The 20,154-nt window shown below is 35.6% G+C and overlaps 1 long non-coding RNA gene across 1 annotated transcript in view; it reads right to left on the reverse strand.

Annotated features, from left to right (window-relative positions):
* LOC140497556 (uncharacterized) overlaps positions 1 to 20,154 on the reverse strand; it is a 40,478-nt gene that overhangs the window by 1,425 nt on the left and 18,899 nt on the right. Inside the window, exons 2-3 of the long non-coding RNA XR_011964726.1 lie at positions 5,190 to 5,287; positions 2,055 to 2,091 (exon numbers count right to left, since the gene is read on the reverse strand). This is a non-coding gene — a long non-coding RNA (uncharacterized lncRNA). The remainder of the gene's footprint in view (positions 1 to 2,054; positions 2,092 to 5,189; positions 5,288 to 20,154) is intronic.

Below are 20,154 nucleotides of genomic sequence, written 5' to 3' on the forward strand. Positions count from 1 at the left end.
GAAGTGATGTAAAGTTTTTTTTTAACAGAGAAATGTATGACAAAAACTATGACAGATTGAACACATTGTGACAGTAATAGGTAACTAATGGATCAACCAACTTCTTTGGAATGTTAAATACAAGCTACCTAGCAAATTCAATGAGCTGCTATGGAAAATTGTTGAGAAGACAGTGATAAATATTTCAGAGGGCAGGCATAGCTGGATGAGTTGTGAACTCACTGTTGGAAGTAGTATAGAGATTAATGAGTTCCCAGAGCCATTTGAGTACAATTTTATGGTATTTCATATGATAGTTGTAGCATATAGAATCATGTTTAGTGATAGTAATTTCATTCTATATTATATATAATTGGAAGGGAATAGGGACGTTTTATTCTATATTATGCATAATTGGATGAGGATAAGGACTTATACAGTATTATTTATAATGAATGGGATTAGGGACTAGGCCTGTATCTTCTTTGGTTTTGGGAGCTCCCAATGATAGACTTCCTCTATAAATGCATGCTGGCACATCCTTTGCCACTTATACCCTAGGAAGTTTTCTGGAGGACTAAGAAAATTAATTACTTGCCCAATAATGCTCAGCAATTAGAGGAGAATCCTATTTCTGATAGTAGCTTTCTATCTCTCTATCTTCTATAATATACTATGAAAAGAGGGAAAGGGAGAAGAAAGGAGAGAGAAGTTTCATATATGTATACTTACATATATTAATATTTATAATTTGTAGATAAATATGCATCATATATTAATTATAAGTTGCACCATATAATTTATATAGCATAAAATAATAGTGTTTTAATATTTTTTCTCAAAGTTGTGTTAAGTGCTCAAAGCATTACCTTTTACCCAAAATAATTTGCTCTTTCTAACTTTGCTGTTTCTATTGATGGCGCAAATATCCTTCTGGTCATCCAAGTTTAGGATCTTTGAGTCATCCTTAAGTCTTCTCTCCACCTCACTCTCATGCCTAATTGATTTTCAATTCTTGTCAATTATTCCTACACAATATTCTTTGAATACATCCACTTCTCTCCATTCATGTGGTCACAGTCATAGTTCAGGACCTTATCATATCTTGCCAAGGCTATTGCAACAAGGTTCCAATCAGTCTTTCTGTTTCCTCTCCAACCCATCCTACTCCTACCCCAGTTGCCAAATTAATATTCCCAAAATACATATCTAAAGCATGGCCTTCTACTGCTCCATTGTTTCAATGATTCCTTCTTACCTCTATGATAAAAAGTGAGCTTATCCATTTGACACTGAAAGTCTTTCACAACCTGGATTCAACTTATCTTCCCAGGTTTAGTGCATATTTATGCACCCTCTGTTCTAGACAAACTAACCTACCTGCTGTTCTCTGCAAAAGACATTCCACCTCTGATTTCTATTATTTTTTCTTTCTTTATTTTAGTATTAGGTTATTAATCATCAACAAATATGAGCATTTCAATTTATAGAATGACTTCAACTTGTTTATAGTCAATTATTTTTAGGTTATGTTTTTGAAAGGGAAAGATGTATTTTAACTTTGCATCACTATTCACCATTGTATTATTCTCTTTCTTTACCTTATCTGGGTATGAGGGCCACTAAAGTTCTTCATTTCTTATTTTCTAAGGATAACTTTTATGGCAGAGTTATTAACTGATCTTTCCAATGCTTAATAGAACTCATTCATAAATCTACCTCTCCTGTTTTTTTTCCCCTTTTGAAATGCTTTTTTCTTTGTTTGATTGACTTTTCCACATGATTGGGTTAAAAAGCATTCTTGTTTTCTGCTCTCTCTCTCTCTCTCTCTCTCTCTCTCTCTCTCTCTCTCTCTCTCTCTCTCTCTCTCTCTCTCTCTGATTTTCCATTCTTTTCATTTATCTATTTCATAAACTATCATTAGTTCATTTATCTTCTATATACAAATGGCTCTTAGATCAACGTAGTCATCCTTAGTCTCTCCCATGAGATCCAATTTTAAATCATAAATCATGTTTTGAAATAGATGTCCCAAAGGTTTCTCAAATTCAACAGAATTCATTATCTTTACCCACCTTCAACTCCTCCTTCTTCCCAACTCCTTTATTACTGCTGAAAATAGAAAACACAATTTTGGTGTCATTCTTACCTTTACACTCTCATTCACCCAAGATATGTATCAAATTAGTTGGCAAATGTATTCATTTATATTTCTATAATACCTCTCACCACTCCATCACTAATGATCTTCTTTCAAAATAGAGAATCATCATTGTTCATACCTTTATCATCATTCACCTGAATTATTACTTAATCCTAGTTTTTTCTCTCTTGTTCAACCTTGTCTGAACTCCAATTCATCCTCCACATACCATACAAATGATTTTCTTAAAGCTAAGGTTTAACCATACAATTGCCCTTCTAAATAAATTCCAGTGGCTCCCTAATGAATCTAGGATAAAATAGAAATGCCTCTTTTTCACAATTAAATTTCACTACAACTTGGTCCCAACCTATTTTTCCAAACATTATATATTGCTATCTTCCACACACCTGAGATACATTCAAAATGTCTTAATTACTGTTCTGCCCACAATAAACTTCATCTTCCATCTCCATACTTTTGTTTAGGCTGAACTCCACCTTTAGAAATATATGTATATAATGTGTTTATTATAATTATATTTTAAATTACAGAATGTTTGGTTTTCTTCAAGAATCAGCTTCTACATGAAATCAATACTAATGCTCTCCCTCAAAAATTGTCATTTCTATGTATTCTGTATATGCATAGATATGTATACATCTACACACACATATACATTTTACATATGCATATGGTATGCAAAAGTGTGTGTACACTGACATATATGTATACATGAACATATAAGGATATACTCCCCTATTAAATTTTAGGTTCCTAGAGAGCAAATACTTCTTTTACTTCTGTCTTTTTATCCCTACTGTTCAGCATGGTGAATGGTATGAATAAAGGTACTTTTTTAAAAGTATGTTTGGTGATTGCTTAAAATTTCATTTTGTAATTAGCCCATAGATCTACTCTATGGAGAATTCATTGGATTCCCATGCTCACATTTGATATATTAATTCTTTCTGCTAGCTTCATGTCACCTATAAATTTAATTAAGGATGCCAAGATTATCACTTTAGCTAAGTTACAATATCTCTAGCTGTATAGCATAATATCTATTTCATACATTAGCATTTGATTCTCACAAGTCCATTAACTGAAACTTCCTTTGTCCTTTAGCTGTACTAATGATTCAAAGGAACCCAAACAAGGTAATCATTTGTATTTTGATTGTAGAAATATTATGGGCCAAAAGAGATGAGTGGAAACGTGATAGAACTTCCTGCTTATATCCCCAAGTCAAAAAAAGTTCTTCTTCCATTGCATAGATCCAACCTTGTGCTTGATAAAATTAAGCTCACACTTTCCCTTTGACAGCAACAGCTGCAAAGTTTTCAAATATTCTACCCTTTTAATAAATCTTCAAGATTCATTTACTATATTAATAAAAAAACCATACAACTAGGCTAACTCTTCATTTTTTTTTCTGCCATGCTGCCAATTTTATCATCATCACCATCTTTTTGTCCCATGTTTTCATATTTTTTTTCTATTGTTGTTGTGGTGGTGGTTGTTATAATGTATTTTCATATGGAGTTAAAATAGAAATGGTCCAACTTATGCCCAGATAAATTAAGTAACTTACCAGGGACAAGTTGCTATCTTGATATTATTCCTTAATGTATACAGGAGGATATAATAATTGCATTTTGTAGTGAATGACAGTATTAGGAAGTCTTCTAATTCTCTGCAAGTTCCTTACAAGCTTTCCTGGGAAAACTCTAGTAGAAGACAGGAAAACAGGAATGGTGTATATATTGTGTTTTTTCTCATGCTATATTAATGCTGTGTACTAAGTTTCTAGCTCTTTTTCTAAGGCTCTTTCTTCCATGTAGTTTGAATATTATGAAATTTGGTATGGTAATATCTAATTCTTAAACTATTATGAATCCATGTCATATCTAGGTTCTTATAGTTTGGTCCAAGATGATGCTATTGTTCCAAGAGTTTATTTATTGAATTCTTAAGAATGTTTTGTGGTTTGAAATTGTAGTATGGGTATTTATTTTTCTATTGATTTATAAAGTTCAAGTGAGAGAGAAGTTGGATCTAAAGTACTTTGTAAAATATGAAGAATTATATCAATGTCAGTTGCTGTTGGAGTTACTGATTGTTGTTATCAGTTCTCCAAATGAATAAAGATGTTTGAATTGTGTGGACCTCTTCCCATTTCCCTTTGATCTCTGCTACTTTGAAAACTCTTAACCATGCACTCTTCAAAACTGTGTTCTTTGTGCTTCTGTGACATGATCTAATAGAAAGGTTATGTCTAAGTGCCTAAGGAATTCAGAGAAACATAAGAAGCCTTTTGTGAGATCACTTAAAGTGAATAAATTAGACATATTATACACAGTGACTAAACTAATGTAAGTAATGTAAGTAAACTCTACCTAAAATCTATCAGAATTCAGTTGGCATATGATTCCAGAAGATTGATGATGGAGATCTTGTTTGTAAAAAGGTAGTGGATCTCACTTGGACTAGAATTTGTTACAAGTTGTTACCATCAATCTGTTTAATTAACATTTTCCATTGTTTTAAGATACATTTCCATTGCTTGGATGGGGTAAGTGTTTATTGGGAATAGTGTTGTAAAAAAAAAAATAAATACAACTCTTCTAAAAATATTGTATAGCAAAGGAGAAAAGAAAATGAAAAAAATTAAATGAGAAAATAAATAAATTTCTAACATTGAAAGTGTTGAACTAAGAGGAAAATTGCATGGTTGAAATAATATAATAGAAATTGCTTTAGAAAGTTATTTATAATAGACTCTCTTTTCTTAAAAATATGTATTAACTACTGAGTAGAATTTACCATTAATTATATGCACAGGATTATTTCTAAATCCTTTGCCTAATTTATAAAATCTTGGGTTTGACAATGGAAAATTCCATTTTCTTTAGGAATTGCTAATTTACTATGTACCAGCACAAGATTACAATACAATGTGCTCAACAAAATTTATAAAATGTGTTTTTTCTAAATCTCTAATATATTTGGTTGTTATAAGCAAAGGAAGCATATGAAAGAGATTAGAAATGCGTGAGTGAATTACCATTTAAATAAAGTTGACTGTGGAAAAGCTTTTAGTCTCAGTAAATCCACTTGAATGTCAGTAAACAATTGGGCCAGAAGAGTTTTATCTGGTTCTGTCTGTAAAAGAAAAAAAAACTGTAAGAAAATGGGTTGGGAAAATATTTGGTGTATAAGTAAGGAATGGATAACTATCAACATTTGTGATTTTCCAAGAAAAATAGTCTTGGTGTCACTGTACAAATGCTGCCTTTCTGTCCAGTCTCACTTTCATCATTTTCACCGATCTATCTCCTATACTGTGTTTTGGTAATGATTTACCATAAACCCCTATTTTCTTCTCTGAAAGGCCATAATAGCTATCTTCAAATATTGAGATGAATAGGATTAGGTAAGGTCCATGATGACAATTTCAATATTTACTATGGGAATCAATGTCTCCTATATTTATTTCCTTTGATAATCTGCATAACTAGGAAGGATTCCAGAGTTTTCATTTTGTTCTTTCTGTCCTATTTTTCCACTCAGTGATGAAAGTCGAAGGAAAACTGACCTGGTTTAAATAATAGTTTATAAGACTGGATTAAAGGTTTTTTTAAAAAATATATATATAATATCCTTAGATCTAAACAAAGTTGTGTAAAATGCAAGCATTTTTACACAAGATTATTAATATGTAATTCCTTAATTAAGGAAGTCTGGCAATATATTACAATGAAAAGAACATTAGTTCTGAAGCCAAAAGATTTTGTACCAAATCCTGCCTCTATCGTTTACCACCTATGTAAACTAAAGCCAGTCACTTAATCTTCCTGGGTCTCATTTTTGTCATATTTAAACTAAGAGAGTTGGACTTCTAAATTTTCTTCCAACTCTAAATCTGTTTACTACAAGCTTATGTATCTAGTAGGGAGATAAAGGGAACCTCATATTAATCTATATATGTTGTTTTCGTAACTTTCAACAAATATTGGACATCTATACCTAAGAATGACTTTCAAGTAAGAAGCCCAGTGGGTAAGGAAAGAGAAAACTGAAAGAACAGTTTGTATTCTCGTCTTCACAAAGCATTGTACATACATCTGAATGAGAAAATCACCCAAAGGTAGCAAAGGTTGATTACTTGGATCACACGAAAATGATTCAAGTGAGATGAGTCCACTGAGCCTGGAAATTTCTGACTAGTCAAGAAATAAAGGATCAGGGGTCAGGTCAATGTATTCTTCTACTCAGAAGAAACAGCATTTCACCCACTCATTGTTTCCGTTTACTCAGAAATCCGGTATAGTTCTGGCGTCTTCCTAGTTAGGCATCAGTCACTTAATGATACATGATCAAAAGGACCCTGTGTGATAGATGGTATTGCTATCCCCATTTTACAGATGAGAAAATGGATGATCAGAGAGGTCATGATGGATCTAGAGCCATACAACTAGTAAATGACTGAGTCCAGCTTCTAAACAGGTCTTCCTAATTCTAAGTCTAGCATGCCACCTCTGGGACATTCTCTCTCCCACTCAGGGAAGAATCAATGGAGACCACGGGAGACACAAACAACATTCTTCAGGCCAAAGGTGGATTCATGCCAAATATTTTTTTATGATGGTGTTAGGGAAGTTGGGGGGGGAACAATAAATAGTTTTTTTAATCTTTAAAAGAAAGGCATGTTATAACTTTTATATGACAATATTCTGGGGTCACTATTTTATAAGGATTTTTTATTGCACCTGTGAAAGCACAAAAAACATTTGAGCCCCAAAGAAACAACAACAAAAAAAACCTTTTTTTTTTTTTAACAGTGTTCTGGTGATACCATCTGGCTACGAAGTCATGGAATGCCATATTTTCAGAAGAATTAAAGGTCAGGGTTAGTGGAAAGACACATGGCCCATGTGAGTAGGCTGCAACACATGACCACTTAAGAACTATATCAGAGAGAAGGAACAAAACAGTATATCAAAAAGGAGATGGATGGCTAGAAAGTAAATGGGTGGGTCATGTGGTAAATGTAACAGATAACGTATGAATACTCTTTGCATTTCACTGGTATCTGCTCATGTTCAAGAGACTGTGAGATGGGCCCTCAGTAATGTTTATCAAACCCCTGTGCGTGGACAAGAGCTGACCAAAATGGGAAGGAATGAGCAGGGTGGGAAGTCCTCACATGGATGACATTCCAGACCTATCAAAGCACAAAATGTGTGCTACAGAAACTGTGATTTATAGATAGATAAAAGCAGGAAATTTCAAATTCTTCATCTCAGTTACTCATCCATACATATACACATATAGGAAGTAACATGCATACTCACATGTATACATATAATATATGTATATGAGTAAGTGGGGCAGCTAGGTGGTGCAGTGGATAGAACACTACCCTGGAGTCAAAACGATTCATCTTCCTGAATTCAAATGCAGCCTCAGACATTTACTATCTGTGCAACCCTGGGTAAGTCATTTAACTCTGCTTGCCTCAGTTTCCTCATCTGTAAAATGAGCTGGAGAAGGAAATGGCAAACCATTTCACAGTATCTTTGCCAAGAAAATTCAAAATAAGGTTAGGAAGAGTTGGGAATGACTGAAAAATGACTGAACTAAGTATGTACAAGTAATGCATACATCAAAGATTGGGAAGACCTGAATTTTTATAGTGCAAAGGAGAGAACACTGCATTTGGAGTCAGAGAATCTGAATTCAAACTCCTACTCTGCTATTTGCTAGCTTTGTGATTTGAGACACTTCATTTATATCTGCTGTGTCTCAGTTTACTCATCAGGCTAAGGAAGGGTCGGGGTTGACTAGATAAATTCTAAGGTTCATTCTACCCCATATCTGGTACCCTTACCATGACCTAGTTTTATGTACCATTTACTTTGATTGGAGGTATGAGAGGCTCCTTTCAGGACAAGAATCTTTTTTGCCATTTCTCCCAGACAATGAAAGGAATCAAATTGTAAGGGATCTGATCAAAATAGAAAGAGAGAGGTCAGATTTTTTTTTAGATAGATTATAGTTTTGTGACTTTTTTTGAAGAATACTGCAAGGTAATAGGGTACATTTTCATCATCTCCAGTACACTAAAAATAGAATGCAATTCTTGATGCGAAGAGCAAATATCATGCTTTTCCTGTGTAAATGGCATGAAATTACCCTTAAAAATAAGGTATCCAATGGTAAAAAAGGAGTCAAGTTTGCTTAAACTGAGCTCTCAGGATAGATGGTAAAGCATTAAAAGAACTTCAGAAACCAAGGTTTTCAAACAGGGAAAGAGGCAGCCTCTAGTGCATAACTTTTGACTGAAAAAAATGGATAAAGACCTATTGTGGAACAATAAATCAAGCCTGTTGAGAAACAAGGAGACTTAGGGGATTTTTGACTAGGTCAGATGCAGAATATAAATGCTATCACTTCTGGGTTACTGGTTCAAAGCTGAAAAATCTAAAAACCTAACAATCCAGTGATGTACACAGGGCCTCAGGAGATTTTCTGAATGTAAATTTGAAAGCAGCCTAACCTATTTGGTGGAACATGGCCCACTTTGAAGAGGCATCTGTTATTTGTACAATTTCCAGTCCTTAGGAAAAAAAAACTTTGCTTTGTTTTTCAAAGTAGACAAATTCTTCAAACAATTGGTGTTTTTTGAAAAGGGTCTAAAAGAGTTGGTGGAAATCATGTTTCAGTTGCCTGGAGTGCCACCTTCCCTCACCTTTACCTCTGAGAATTCTTACCTTCCTTCACAAGTCATCTCAAATCCCATTTCCTGCTACAAGAAGCCCCTTCTGATGTCCCCAGCTGCTACTGCTTCTCCCTGAAATTACCTTGAATTTACCTTTTTTTATTTTACTTTGTACATATTTTTCATCTACTTACATGAGTACACAATATTTTCCCTGACAGAATGTAAAGTCCTTGAGGACAGGGGCTATTTCACCTCTGTCTTTGTATTTCCATCGCTTAGCAAAGTGTCTGGCACATATTAGGTGCTGAATAAATTCCCATTGATTTGTTATATGGTTTGGTTGAGCACATAGCCATAAAAATAATAAATGATTATCACAATTTTTAATGTTATAATGATTTATTTCAGAGAAAGATGAGCATCTAGAGGATGCAGGAAGGCAAATGTTGCTGCTTAGGTAAGTGGCTTTTTGTAATGAGTAGAGGGCTAGACCTGAGGCCAGGACCCGGACTCAAAATCTGCATGAGACTATTGGATTCTGGGAAAGTCATCCAACCACTCTGAGACTCAATTTCCCTCTCCATAAAATCGAAATAATATCAAACCCCTCATATTATTGTTATGAGCCTCAATTTTTATAATATATATAAAACATTTTGCAAAATGTTAAGGCAGTGGCTTCCCAAGAGGGAAAATCCCAGTGGGCTATGGGTCTAGTGGGTCTTAAAAGTTCACAAATGGGAAAGTGGGAAAATGAATGACTTCTCACCCTAACTACAATTTTTGGGGGCGTTGGCTCCAACACAACCCCACATGCAGTTAACTGAACTCACATGGTTGTGGAAGCTCCCAACTTTTCTCCTTTGGCTTCTGGCATAATGACCTACATGTAACCTAAGCATAAGGAGATGAATATACTCTCCTCCCCAGAAGAAGTCATAGTGGCAGCAGACTCTCCAAAGCAAATCCTCTCCTTCTAGGAAATGGCCAGTAAGAGTCCCAATCTTCCCTTTCATTTGCAGTAGACAGAGTCAACAATTATAGATAAATTGTAATCAGCATTGCAGATTTTATTATGATACTTTTTGCTAAAACCCACACCTTTTTCAAACTTCTTTAAGTCAAGGGCACCACCACCATCTTTCCAGTCACCTAGGTTTCTAACCTCACTGCTATCCTTGTCTCCTTACTCTTCTTCAAATCACCTATCCAATCAGTAGCCAGGTCTAGCCATTACTGCTTCCACATCTATTATACCTGTCCTCTTTTCTCTTGTTTAGACCCTCTTGTAATAGTCTCTTTACTGATCTCCCTCCTTCAAATCTTTCCAGTCATCTTGACTTTGTCTTGCCACTGAACTCCAATGAATCTAGAACAAAGAATGAGGCTGGTGACTTTGCACAGCTCTGCCTCATTGAAATCCAATTTATGCATGAGTCAGGATATCATCCTCAAGATATCATTAGTCCTCTTTGAGAATGAAGGACAAACAGTAATAGCAACAACTCACAACTCCAAACTATTCTCTCTAGAGCAACCAAATACATTCCAAGCCACAGATTGGAGCATGTCACTCTCCTACTCAATAAGATCTAATCTTGGGTCAACTTTATCTCATCCTTTTTGAAATTTCTATTTTGTATAAATTCATATGTATAAGGACTAGTATAGCATTATGTGCATAATTTATTGATAAATAAAGGAGATTTTTTACAGATGGCATGCAAAAACAAAATGAAACACAAAAACTTGAAAACCACTTTGAAGAGAATGGTGAACTTGAATCATCAATCTAGATGTGGAAAAGGCCTCAGAGGTCACCTAGTCCAATCTCTTCATTTTACAGATAAGAAAACTGAGGAAAAAAGTGAGATTAAATGACCTACCCAAGGTCACACAAGATAGTAAACATCCAAGGGAAGATCTGAACTCACATCATCTGACTCCAGAGCCACTGCTGTATATCACACCATTGTCCCTTTCCAAATATGAAGGTTTCAGTGGTCCGATCTTTCCAACTCCCATCCTACATTTGTGTAATGTCCTCTGATAGTCTAAGGAAGGTGGTATCCATGTCTTTATTTTCCATCTCCTACCTGATATTTATCATTATTCCCCCCCACCTCCACCCTAGCTCCATAGTATTACCTCCTAGGTAATGAAATTTTTCAGGCAAGATGTGGATTCTTCTTTTTCACATCTCTACGCTGCATCACTTAGCAGTTACATCTTATGATATGGGTGCCCTCTGGAAGATAGGAAAATCTATGTATATCCACATTACATATGACCTCATATATGAGATATCTAGGGGAGGAGGTCCCCAAAAGACCTAAATTTGACCATTTCTCTCCCTTTTTAAGACCTCCCTTTTTAAGAGCCCTGGAAGACAATAGCTCTTGTGTTAGAGAATGTCACCTGAGAGTACCTTGTCCTTCTTGGACCTAAGTTTCCTTATTTATTAAATGAGAGGATTGGACTTGTGAATATCAGCGCTGTAATGACAATACCAACCTGTTGGATGTGTTGGAACGTCCCTTCTTTACAGAGGAGCCAGAAAATGGAGTAGCACAGCAGTTAATCAGAAAGAGTTCTAAATTCCAGGGTTGCTTAACATACCAGTCATCCTTTGTGAGTGAATTTTAGCTGAACTTGGAGCCACCTGCAGCTGCCAGAAACCATAGAATCAGCCTTGATGAACTCAAAAACAACCTGAGCAGCAGCTGCAAGCTCAGGACTTTTTAAACATTTTGGCTTATTGTGTCTATAAACATCTTCTCCCTTAACCTCCACTCCCTGCCCAAAGGCCTCTAGAAACTATTAATATTTCACCCTTTTGAGCAGCTGAGAGCTACGCCTTTCTGCTCTGCTTACAACATCTTCTCAAACATAAACACTTTCATAACCTATGATCGGATTCTGGTTCATTTTTAGGCCTAGGATTCCTTCCATTAACAGACTAGATGTTCTCTGATGTCCCTTCAAGATTTAGCTCTAGGATTATCACTTCAAGATCTAACCTTACATTCCAAAAGTTGATTTCCCTTCTTATAAAACTGACCTATAACATTAAGTTGCTCTCCTGGGTAGGTGAGTCAATGCTGAATTGAGACAAATGACAAGAACCTGGCATAGCATGGACATTAGGCCAGTAAGTATGCTTCAAATAGAACCATTTCTCCCATTCCTCCCCACTGAAGATCATCTTGGCTGAGAAGTGAGTTCTGTTCAAATGTATCCTGCCCTCTTTTGCAGAGCTAGTCACATTGGTGGGTCTCCAGTGATTGACCTTAATCTATCCTTTATCCTACCTTCCCTGTATGCTTTAAGTCCCAACATTTCCTCTTAGGAGTTAAGTACACAAAATTAAATTGTATAACTTTGATCATTCACTGATCAAATGGGAAATATTTTACTTATACTGAACCAGAATCTCATTCTTTGCAAAACCCCCTCATTGCTCACATCTTTGCTATCACCAAGAATACATTTAATTCTTTCAAGTGGAAACTTCAAATACTTGAAAAGTACATTCATGTCTCTTCTGAGTCTTCTCTTATCCATGCTAAATATTCTCAGTTATTTCAATTGATGCTCATATAACATATTCTTTAGTCTTCTCAACACTCTGGTCTTCTAAAATTTCTAGTTACCTTTCATTTCTTCTATAGTTTGCTAAAATATAACACCAAGCACCTAACACAACATTCTAGATGTGCTTGACCAAAGTAGAGTAGAAGCAAACTGGGATCTCCCTCATTCAGGAAGCTATCCCTGAGTTAATGTGGCCCAAGCAAATAGTGGGGGAAGGGGTGTTGTTTGTCTATTTTATTTACTCTTCATTTATCATGTCTTGTTATTTACTCATATTGAGCTATTGCTTCACTATAACCTCAGATCTTTTTCTTGAAAAAAGGATATTGTCGCTACAAAACAGAAGACAGCTGATCTTTGGGGTGTTGGTGAATTGCCAAATACTAGATAATTGGGAGAACTGAGAAATTAGAATATTCTGAAGTATGTAGATTATCACCACAGAGCTCTTATCACTTGATGCCCACAGGGGAATTTGTCATATCACCTAGGGAATACTTCAATTAAATAAACTTTTATAAAGTGCATACTATATGCCAGATACTGTGCTTGGTGCTGGACATACAAGTAAGAAAAAGACAGGCCTGCCTCTCAAGACCTTACAAGCTAGTGGAAAAGAAGTCTAGAGAAATAAGGAAGGTAGGAGCTAGGGAGGTTATAAGGGGAGAGATAATGAGTTCTGTTTTAGACATGTTGAATTTAAGATGTCTACTGGACATTCAGTTTGAGATGTCTGAAAGGCAACTGTAATAATGAGCAGAGATAGGGTTTGAACCCAGATTCTGCACCTCTAGAGTTACCTCTAGATCCTTCTCCTGTGTTAGACTTCTTTCAGCATGTTAACTGTCATTCAGGGCCAAGTATAATGTGTTCTTTGACAACTCTTAACTCTTCTTTACCTAAGCATCACAGATTATTTATAAACCTATTAGCCAATAATTTTTGGGTAAAACAAATTGTCTTTTTCCATTATACATGGAGTTTCTTACTATTTGACAGAATACTCCTTTAATAAGTTGCATTTTCTGCCTCCTGCATGACAGTAACATAATTTCACAGAAGAAGCCTAAGTTTGAGTCTTTAGTTTGAGGTCTAAGGATTGAGTCTTTCCCCTTTTAAGGTTCAATGAATATGTAATTAAATTCCATTCTACCTTACAGCAAGGAATTTCTGTTCAAGCTCGGTAGGAAGAATCAGCAGAGGGTCATTTAATGTCCCTCAGGCAGCTGGGATAGTCCAGTAGATAGAATGTTGGATCTGGAGTCAGGAAGAACTGAGTTCAAATCTAACCAAAGACTCTTACTAGCTTTGTGACCTTGGGCAAGTTGCTTAATAACTGTTTACCTCAATATCTTCACCTATAAAATGGGAATAATAATAGCACCTATCTCACAAGGTTGCTCTTTGTATTGTATTTCTTTTTATTTTGTTAAACCAGATTAAAATGTAATAGGGCAATGTTTAACAAAATTAAAAAAACAAAAAAAAAAAAAACCAGCAGCAACCCTGTGAGATAGGTGCTACGATCATTCCCATTTTATAGGTGAAAATACTGAGGTAAACAGTTATTAAGTGACTTGCCCAAGGTCACAAATCCATTCCATCCCATTACCTCTGATTATGCAGAATCTCTCTCTAACTGGCTGATAGCACTCAACTTCAGATTCACTAGAATCAATGGGTTATGATTTGATCACAGCTAAAATTGTTCTCTGAACAAAGAGTCTAAATATATTGAGGACTAAGTATGATAATGCATTTGACTCAGGAAATCTCAAGCTGCAAATTTCAATAACCTTCTGTTGGCTACCACCTTGTATAGAATAAATTGTTCCCAGGCCATCTAGAACATCATCTGTGCATAATACAAAGGGATAACTTGGATGGGTCACAGAAAACATTAGAGGGGTGTGTGTGTGTGTGCATGTGAGCATGTGTGTAACAGTTAATTAGGTCCTTGAGGGGTTGCTTATACTCATTATAACAATCTTGAAATAAGGTCAAGGGACCAAGTCCATATGGTTCCCTTTGTTAGGAGCAACATTTCTGAACTTCATTTGCACCATTACAATTGCAATTTTTTCCTCAGAGGTTCATAAGATGATGGAGAAAATTAGTGATGAAAGAATAAAAAAGAAGGAAAGGGAAAAAGGGAAAGAAATTTCCAATAGAAAATAGTATGGTGGTTGTTATTCACCTTTCATTCTTGAAGAGGACCAATGACATCACAAAGATAATGTTTTGACGTGCTTGTGAATTGGATTTAAGTGAGGTAGAGTTGTACAAAGTCGTCAGCCTCACTTTCTCCTCCTGAGTCATTGATGTCATGCTAAAATCTTTGAAATATTCAAATATATCTAGGTAGTGTAATAGGTAGAGCAATGGACTTGGAGTCAAAGAATACTGAGTTCAAATCTGACCTCAGTTAATCACTAGCTGTGGGACTGTATCTAGGTAAGTCACTATCTATCTTCCTCAGTGTTTTCTTCTATGAAATGGAGATGATTATAGCAACTACTTCACAGTGGTGTTGGAAGAACAAAATGAAATGATATTCTTAAAGCACTCTGCCAACCTTAAAGCACCATACAAATGATTATGATATTTTTAACTACGACCAGATAAACCCTGCTTTTATCTTCTCCGTACTACTACTTCTCAGTGTCGTCTACTACTCCTACTATAGTACTATACTTCTCTTACTACTGCTACTATAACCACTACTACTACCTACAATCCATTATCATACTTTGTCCTACAACAAAAACAACAATGGCCAACATTTACATGGTGTTTGGTAAAGTTTTTTTACCTAAATTAAGCTCAGCATAATGGACATTTGTCAATGTGGTTTAGATCAGTCACCTCCAGCTGATAATGCAAATTTATTAATTTTGCCTCCCATTTTTGCCACATCTGCTAAAATTTCCGGTTTCATCTTCCTTCTTTCCTTCCTTTCTTCTTTCCTTCCTTCCTTCCTGCCTGTCCTTCCTTCTGATTATTGAACATCATTGAAAAATGAAGACAGTTTTTACCAATATTGTCACCAAGTCATCAGCATGGGATAGAGAACCTAGTTCTTCCTTGTATGTCCTTCCTGTGACACATATTAGCTGTGTGACCCTAAACAAGTCACTTAACATCTCAGTGGTCTAGGCAGCTCCCTAAGACTATAAGTTGCAGAGAATGTGGAAATGTTTATTAGTATTCTTTTTTCACCCAAGTGACCCCCATTCCAACATGATAACAGCTTCAGTCACTAATCAAGCAATTAAATGGTGCAATGGAAAGTTCACATCAGACTTCATACACTCAATAGCTGTGTGACCCTGGGCAAGTCATGTCACCACTGCTTGCCTTAGTTTCCCCAAGTGTAAAATGGAAATAAAAACAGTGCCTACCTCCTAGGCTTGTTGCGAGCATCAAATAAGATAATAATTATAAATTACAATTAGTACATAGTAGGTAATTATACACACACACATATGTACATACATGCACACAGATACATATATAGATACATATATGCATACATAGTATATGTGTATGTGTCTGTATATATATATTTATTGCCTTCCATCATTTTCATAATAATAACTCACTTTTATATTAGGCTTTAAGGTTACCAAACAACTTATATACTAAAAATACATTTGAGCCTGACAGAAACCCTGTGAGGTGGGAGATAAGATTGTTTCCATTTTACGGATGAAGGAACCGTGGTTCAGAAACATTAAGCTGTTTGCTCAGGGTCAAATGGCTAATAAGAGTGCACAACAAGACTTGAACCAACAGGTCCACTTCTGTACAAGACAGTGGCTGTTGCTGCTGCTAGGGAGAATGAGTATTTCAATTCAGTTTAATTCGATAAGCATTTGTTAGCTGCCTGGTATTTGTAAGACATTGCCTTAGGTTCTGAGGATACAAAACCAAAAATGAAAAAGAAAATGTTTCAAGACAGTTGTGAAGCTCTCATAGTGATAACCCCTGACAGCCCAGCAGGCAATCCAGGAGACTTTTTTGTATAGTGTAATCATGTTTCTTAACTCATGTGTTACTCAATAGTCCACTCACACATTCCCCTGGAGGGATGGCTTCAGAAGTCACTCCCATCTTTACGAAAACGATGATCTGCAAGATTTTCCCATCCACTTGTCTCCCATTGGACTTCTCCGTCATTCTCCTGTCCTACATCCCTGCATTTCAACTTTTGATTTTACCAATTAGATTATAAGGTCCTTGAAGACAGGCAGTTATTTGTATACCCAGTGATTAGTATAGTATCTGCAACACACTAGGAAACTGACAGATTTTTTTTTTTGACTGATTGTCTGGCCAATGATTTCTAATTGGTAATCTAGTTGCTTTCTTTGAGTTCTCAAACTCCTTACTCTCCCTGCAATGTTAGTTGCTGGTGAATATCCTCTTCTCTCAATATTCTCCTCATCACATTTTTACAATTTTTTCTCAGTTTTCTTCCTAACTATTGGAGTGATCTTTCTCAATTTGCTTTATATAATCAACATCCATGTACTATTCCAGATGCATAAGTGTATCCTTTAGACCTTTTCCCTCCTCCCTTCTCCTCCACCCTTCTTCCTCTCTTTCTCATTAGCTTCCATCAGTACAATTATAATCATGATGCCAGGAGTGGTGAATCTGTGGCCTCAAGCCATGCCTTCCTTTTAATTAATTATCTCCTATTTATCCTATAGATAGATATGTAGAAATATCTATATCTATATAGTTAATATATAGTTGTTAACTTGTTTTCTCCCTCATTAGACCAAGAGTTCCTTGAGAGTAAGGGCTGTCTTTTACCTTTATTTGTATTCTGAGTAATTAGAAAGATGACTGACAAAAGTAGACATTTAATTAATACTGATTTGCTAATAGAATTAAAACAAGATTTTGATTTTTCAAAGATATCAAGAAAAGAGGAAAAGAATTTGCCAAAATATGAAGTATATATCTATATGATAGATAGGTAAACTATTGGTAAAAGTAACAAAAACAATAAATATAAGTTGGTAAAGATCATAAGCAAATGAATGAGTGAAAATGATGGGGTACGTACAGACTCTGGGAACCTCCTTGAATCTTCCCACTTAATCTGGCTTTTCATATGCAAATCTGTTACCCTTAACCTAGCCTGACCCTCTGTTGTATAATATGTCCTGATTGACTCCAGGTGTTTCCAGTCCTTGATCCAATCCCAGTCCCAATAAGATCCTCCTTGGACTTCTCCTCAAGACCCTCCCTAAACCCTTCCTCTCATCACTATAGACTACTAAACCCCAGATCCCTTCCACAGTCTTTTCTATATTTAAATTTCATCTTGCCTCCACAAAGGCCATCAGAGTCAATCTAGTTCAGATTCTATCTGGCCAGTTTGTTAATTCAAACATCACAAATGGCGAGGCTTCTTAGGAGTCAACCCAATATGGCAAATCTTTGGTAAATTTTGTTTTACTTTGGCTGACAGAAGGCTTGAATCGAATTCATTTGTCAACATCCCAGCATGTTGGTATTTTGGGGTCCCAAGAACCCTGAACCCTGAACCAATAAAGACAGGAATTTGAGAGGGAATTTAAGTGTTTACTAGGTAAAAAACACAGTGTGAAGTGCAGGGATACAAACAGTGCCTTCCTTTTTCTCAAAGAAATAGGTCTCTATCAGGAAAGAAAAAAAAAAAAACATGCAGGAGGTTTCAGTGGCAATTCATATTGAAAGACCCAAATAAGAAAAAAAATCCAAGAACACCAGACTGTCACAGAATTCAGCAAACTGTGAATGCTAATGCATAATAAATAATTCATACCAAAGATAAATCAGGACAATAATATCTTGAGATTAAGCAGGATCATGAGATTATCTAAAATGGAAGGAAAACAAGTGCCATATTTGAAGAAAGACATGGAGAAAAATTCCTAGATTTATCAAGACCTAGAAACATTGCACAAATAGAAAACATTCAGGCTCTCAGTGATGGGGTACTTGGTTGCATGTGCTTAGACCCCAATTCTAAAATCACATTTCTCTTTAAAAATCACACTTCTCCCTAGCCTCAAAACACTATCCCAGGCAATTTCTTCCCAGCCCAAGGACACAGCCTGCCCTAGCAAAAACAGTTATCTCCCTTCTTGATATAGCAGCCAGCTGCACCTATAGAACTTATTAGTTTGAACCAGCTGTGTCCTGACTGAACTGGCTGTGCACTGAGTCATAACAACATTTACTGCTCACCGACCAACCATGTGTATAACTAGACTTAGACATACGTATGCTCCCTTACATTTATCTTGTCTAACAAGACACTGATGAGATGAAAGCATACTTGCTTTCAGTTAGCATACTTGCCACATGTTTTTCTATAAAATATCCTATATAAACTTTATCTATAACTTTTTTAAATTGCAATTTCCCCAAGAACTATTGCCTGCTGAGAAGCATAATAAATCTTTGCCTTGATCTCAACAATGAATGAATTCGTGAATTCTTCTCCAGACAACCCATGCAGGGAACTCCAGCCTTGGAGTTCCTTGACAACCCCCTCTCCAGCCCTCATCATCAGCACAAAGAATCTTGCAATGATAAAAATTCCAAATGACAAAGAATTACAAAAAAGGTATTCAAGTGTCAAAAGAGAGAATTAGGGTGGGGTAACTAAAAGTTACTAATTAAAAGATACTCAAATTTCTCAACAATACGGTAAAGACACCTAATAGGTCAGGAATATTTGAAAAATATAATGACATTGGGTTTGAAGTCAAAAAAATGACCTATCTTGCAAATATGAATATTCAAAACAAGAGTAGAAAAATTTAATCTGAAAAAAAATTTAAGAAGGAAAAACTCACTATTGAAGTGATTCCTTTAAGAATTCAAGGAAGAATTCTTAATCAATAAAGAATTGTACTAGATCAAAAAGTACACAATAAAGACAACAGAGCATTGTAAGCCTACCATGAGCTATATAATCAGTTTTACAAAGTACATTATAGGTTCAAAAAAAAGGAACACAAAAATAAGGTGGGAAATACAAACCATTGTGAATGAAAAAGTGATAACATATATATATAAACAAAATGCACGTGTATGTATAGATTATTTTGTTCAGTGGAAAAAGGAGATTTGGCATGGAGTACAAAAACCTGATTTGAACTAACTTATCTTCTTTACTATCAATGTCATTTTACACAAGTCCCATAATCAAACTTGGCCTCACTTTCATCATCTGCAATATGATAAGGTTGGATTAGACAACCTCTGTGTTTCCTTCCGAATTGAGATCTCTGATCAAATGAGAGAGTGTATTCAGGGCTAGCCTTAATGTCAGGTGATCTGAGTTTCAAGTCATGCCTCTGATACATACTGGCTGTGTGACCCTGGACAAGGCATTTACCATCCCCCACAATACACACATTCTCTAAAATTAAAAATTAGAGAAGAGTTGCTAATCTGCACTGCTCAAGAGATTTCCTTCCCATGAAACTTCCTACACTAATGAAACTTTAGACTTGATTCTCTCCCCCCCCCAAAAAATAGATTATAGTTAACCTCATAAGAATGTAATAACATGCACCTAATATAGTGAATCAATTTATGCACATAAACACACCAAAATGGAGTATTTAAAAACTCTTTCTCTAGAAAAGAGTTTATTTAAAAAATGCAGAGGGAGAGGAAAAGAGTAAGGAAGAGGATAAAA

The sequence above is a fragment of the Notamacropus eugenii genome, chromosome 3, assembly GCF_028372415.1.
Source record: "Notamacropus eugenii isolate mMacEug1 chromosome 3, mMacEug1.pri_v2, whole genome shotgun sequence".
NCBI lineage: Eukaryota > Metazoa > Chordata > Mammalia > Diprotodontia > Macropodidae > Notamacropus > Notamacropus eugenii.